Genomic DNA, 5,386 nt, shown 5'->3' on the forward strand with positions numbered 1-5,386 from the left:
AGCCGCCAGCCCTTCCAGCCTTGAGGCGTCTCAGAGGCTGCGGTACAGCCTGGAACACTTCCTCCTACCCTGCTCCCCGACCCCTCCTGCACCCCTTACTTATGCAACGGGTGGGAGTGAGGGAGGCCGTTTATCGCAGCTTAAACTCCCTGGTAGAGGCTCTCAAGGCACCCCGAGAGTGTGCCGGGGAGGTGAAAGACCCCTCATTTCCCCAGAGGGAAGCTCTGAATCAAGGAAGGTAATCCAGCCCAGAGCGGTGCTCTCCTTCTCTTTCCAGTGGGCCCTGGGGGGCCAGGAAGAAGTAAAGGATTCTAGACAGAATAATGGGGACCGGATGGGCTCCGGAGCAGGACAGGCGCCTTGCAAATGTGGAAACGCTCTTCCCACAATCTCATCTGTCTGAACTCCTAGTCCCAGGGGGATGTTCTGATAGTCATCTAGGCTGGAGCCACCTGAGAAGGAACTGGTGGGTCTCTAGCTCCCTCTAGTGGGAATCCTGCAAAGGAAACTGATGGGAGGATTCCCGTCATTGCCGTTGTTGGGGAGAGCGGAGGGCTGGGGGCGGGGACGACCGGGACTGCAGCCCCCTCCTCCAAGCCCCGTCCCCCAGCGCTTCCTGTAAGGTAGACAGCAAACATTTCAGTAAGCAAATTTGCATACGGAGTAAATATGCCTTTGGGGGAGATTTAAGGGACACGATGGCAAAGGGACCCAGTGTCACTCCAATTCCTGCTACTTTCCAGCAGAGAGGACGTCAGCTGCTGAGGCCAAGAGGTCCACCATCGATGCCTCTCGAGGTGGCAAAGCAATGGCAGGAAAATAAACCCAGGGCCATGTGCTGGGGGGCTAAGAGCTCCACCTTCTGAGGGAGCCCAGAGAATAGAGAGCTCTGCCCTGGCGCCCCCAGAGAAGGGATCAGGTCCAGCGAATCCCTGCCTCCTAGGTCCGTGCTGGGTTCATGCACCAGATCCCGCCATCCCTTCCCTGCTCCTTCGATGTGCCCTCCATACTGCGGAGGCCGGAAGCCAGACACCACACTTCTCAGACTCCCTGCAGCCGGAGCACTTCGGGTGCCCCGCATAGATGTGCTGGTGCAGGGTCCGGAAGATGGGGGTGCAGTGGAGGCCATCTTCCTGCCACTGCTTCTGCTGACCAGCAAGGTGCTGGGAGGTGGGGATGGTGTCTGGCCTTGGTGTCTGGCATTTGTGTCCCAGCGTCTGGTCACAACCGTCTGGGGCATCAGCCGGTAGTCGTGGTGGCGGCAGTGTCCGCTGCAGGGATTGCTGATCTGTGGATGGTGGACAGGGTGGTCTGTTGGTCTGTCCATGTCCCACTGGAGGCCTCCCGACTCCCCCCTCTCCATGGCCACCTCCTGCCTCCACCCACGATTCTATGAGGACCTAATTACCTGGGTTGAGTCCCTTTTTACACCTGGAGTGCTTTGTTTTCTGCACTGCCGGTGCAGTAGGCACACAGGGGAGGCTGGTTTGAATGCATGAAAACAGAATGTTGAATCTGCTCCCAAATCAGATCTCTGGGGCCCTTGGCTCTAAAAGAGAGGGCCCCCTGGATGGGGCATGTGAGGTGGGGAGGGACCTCAGAGGTACAGCGCTGGGTGGAAGGCCTGTTTCACAGAAGCCGGTGAGATGGGGGCAGGGAGAGTGTAGGGGGGGTGGGGGGAGGTGAAGCAGAAGCTCGAGGAAGGACCAGCCTCTGGCTGAATGGCCACATTGGCCAACTCTACCTCAGGGCCGTAGACCTCCCTTCCTCCCTCCGCTCCGCCTTCCCAGGCATCCAGTCAGGATGGACTTGGTGAAACACAGTGGCCCAGGGCGTCCCTGCTCTGTTAGCCCCCGCCCTCTGTGGAAAGACCTGGTGACTCTCTCACCTCCTCCCACTGACATGGGACCTATGTCCCCCCCCCCCTTGAAACTGGGTGGGCTGTGACCGCTTCACCAGTAGATGACAGTGGATGCGATGCCATGTGCCTTCTAAGATTAGGTCACAAAAGACCAGGCAGGGGTCGGCCTGGTGGCATAGTGGTTAAATTCACACACTTCTCTTCAGTGGCCTGGGCTTTGCGGGTTTGGATCCCGGGCACAGAAATCTGTACACATTGCTTATCAAGCCATGCTGTGGTGGCATCCCACATACAAAATAGAGGAAGATTGCCATAGATGTTAGCTCAGTGACAGTCTTCCACACCAAAAAAAAAAAAAAAAAAAAAAAGCCAGGCAGCATTGGCCTAGGCCTCTGGGAATGCTGCTCTCTGGACACACCATCCTGGGACCCAGCTGCCATGCTGTGAGAAACCACATGAAGAGGCCCTGTGAACAGCCTCCGAGCAAGGCCAGCTCTGAAATCATCCAGTCCAGATGTGTGAATGAAGAAGCTGGAAAGATGATTCCAGCCCCAGATGTCAGAGCCCCCCACCCATTCGAGTCCTCTCCGCTGAGGCTCCAGGCTCCACCCCTGACCCACAGACCCTGTGAACACAAAATGGGTGCTGTTTCTGCCAGAAAGTTGGGGGTGGGTTGAAACACTGCGGGAGCTGATGGCAGCCTGGGCTCGTGGCCCAGCGAGGGCCCTTCCATGGGAGCCCTGCCAGCCCCACACTCAGCGGGCTGCCGTGGGGACAAAGCCCAGGCACCCATTGTGAGACCTGCCGATGGACTGGCCGACACGGGAAGATCCCGGTGACAGAGCAGGATCCAGGCCTGCCCTTCCACTGGTGGCAGACGGCAGCCCAGGCCACCCCGCCCCTGAGGGCCCCCGCACAGGGCTCGGCGTTCTCACCCATTTCCACGAGAGGTCCAGCCATCCCCAGCGCTCTGTGATGCTGGAGGACGTGACTGGAATTCAGTGTGTGTGTGTGGGGGCAGCGTCCTGCCCCTGTTCTCAGTAGTCTTCTCAATCCCCCCCGACTCTCCTCCCCTCTCCCTCCATCCCATCCCACGTTCCTCCCTTTATAAGGCGGAGTGGCTTCCCTCTGAAGTCTTGTCACAGCTGTCACCCAGACCTGGGGCTCTCAGCTTAGACCCCGGGCAGGGTACCAGGCAGTTCGCACACACTCGGGCCCTCCTGCTGGGAGAAGAGTCTGCGTTTTGCTAAGCAGGTGAGCAACGCTTCTCATTTCTGAGACGGGAGCCAAGATTCTAGAGCGGGCAGCCCTCCGAGCCCTTTGGCAGGTTTGGTCATGTCTCTGAGCCTCAGTTTCCCCATCTGTAAAACAGGGATAGTAAGTCCCTTGCAGGGGCGCTGTGAGGATGAAGTGACATGTGAAAAGCCCCAGGCACGGTGCGTGGCCCAGGAGGAGCAGCCGACCTGCCATTGGAGATGCTGAGGGGGGAACAGCCTCGGGGAGGCCGCGTGGTTGGAGCCAGTGCCCATGGGGGAGAGGCGGTGGCTTTTCGTCTCACTCCTGGATTCTCCCGGGGTATCAGGCTCTCCGTTCACTTACTGCATCGGAGACTCGGGTAACAGTGGCTTGAACAAGATGGAGCCAGGGTTCCTCGGACCAAAAGTCAGAGCCTCCGGCATGGGAACAGCAGCTGCACAGAATTGGGTCTCGGGGTCTTTCTGTCCTGTTGCCTCACAGGCTGATGGCAAGTTTGATCCAAGCTGACCTGCCACCACCACCTCTGGGTTCCAGCCTGCAGGAGGGGACAAGGCAGGGGAAGGCGTGCCCCTCACGTGGAGGTCAAACTCCTGACCTCCACCCACACCCCCTCGGCCAGCCTCAGTGCCATGGCCACACCCTGCTGCCAGGGTGCCGGGAAACATCAGGGGCGCCTCATGTCCGACTACATATCAGGGCACCACTCCGTCCACAGAGGGGAGAGCAGACATCAGGGGACATAGCGAGTGTCTGTCAGGCCAGGCAGGGGCCGCGGGGGCCAGCCCCAACCATCCATCTGCCCACCTTTGAACCAGCTTGGCCACTGGGGCCACTGAGCCAGGAGCTGGCTTCCAGACAAGAAAGGATGCGACGCTGCCCTGGAGGAACAAACATTTCCTCACGAACCAAAGCCGGTGGAGGGTTTTTAGGGCTCGGCTTGGGAGGGCCGAGCTGTCCTGCGGGCCCAGTCTCCGAGGTCTGGCCCTGAGCCGACCGTCCTGCCCCGGGATAGCCTGACCTTGGACCACGTTGGTCTGTCTCCTGGAGGACTCCCCTCCCCGGGTGTTGCTTGGCACACCGCCCTTGGCATTGGCCAACAGTCGCATGAAATATGCTTTCCTTTTACTGCAAGAATGCTTTTTCAGGACACAGTCAGTCCACGGCGTCCCTCAGCGTTCCCTTTATCAAGGCTCGTGGGAGCAATTTTCACCAGAATTTATTATAAGGGAAAACTTCGTCCCTGCAGAGAAGAGAGGCTGCTTCCTGCAGATAGTGACAGATCAGGTTTCCTGTCTCTCCCGCTGCCTTGAGGCAGAGTCACAGCATGGTGGCCACTTGGTCAGCCTTTCACAATCTCTGCTTTCTGTGGGCCCAGCATTTCAGCTCTGTGTTGGGCTGACGTTCATGTCTTTGGCACATGTCACCTGCCACATTCTCTATCAGCCTAAGCAGGCTATCATGAAGGATAAAATGGAAAACCAGGGCCCCTTAATTGGGAAGTAAACAAGACTGGTGGCCACAAGGGGTGGTCCCATTGTTATATTCAGTGTCAGGGGTGACTTGAGTTTCCTGGCAGCTGGGCAGAAAGGGGTGGTTACAGGCTGTCCTCAGAAAGAAGGAAGCAGAGCAATGTTGAGAGAGAAGCAGAGTGGCAGCCCTTAGCTGATGGGAGGGGCCCCTGCAATGGTTCAGGGCGGAGGCAGAACCTGGGCACTGATCCCAGCTCCATCCCTTGGAAGCTGTGTGACCCTGGGTGAGTCACTTAGCCTCTCTGTGCATCGGTATAGAAATAGTCACTGCTGGCTTGTGGCTGCATCAATCCACTCTCTGCTTCTGTCTTCACATTGCTTTCTCCTCTCTGTGTGTCCGTGTCTCCTCTTCTGTATCTTATAAGGACACTTATTGTTGGATTTAGGACCCACCTTGATAATCCACTTTGAGATCCTTAACCGAATTATATCTGCAAAGATACTTTTGCCAAATAAGGGCACATTTGCAGATTCTGGGATGTGGGCATATATTTTGGGGGCCACCCTTCAATCCACCACCAGGACTAAAGTTTTGGATCTAAGCAATGCATCTTTTGTGGGGAGACAGTCCTGGGCGGGTAGATGGGTGGGAGACTGTTTTTGGCGGGAGGAGAGGGCATAGGCAGCATCCACCATGTAGACCGCAGCTCTCCCGCAGAGCCGCCTCTGCTTGTCCAGATGGCAGCTCCCAAGGCTGAGGCTTGAGCTTCTCATCCTGCTTCTCTTGGGCCCCCACAGG

The sequence above is a fragment of the Equus przewalskii genome, chromosome 5, assembly GCF_037783145.1.
Source record: "Equus przewalskii isolate Varuska chromosome 5, EquPr2, whole genome shotgun sequence".
NCBI lineage: Eukaryota > Metazoa > Chordata > Mammalia > Perissodactyla > Equidae > Equus > Equus przewalskii.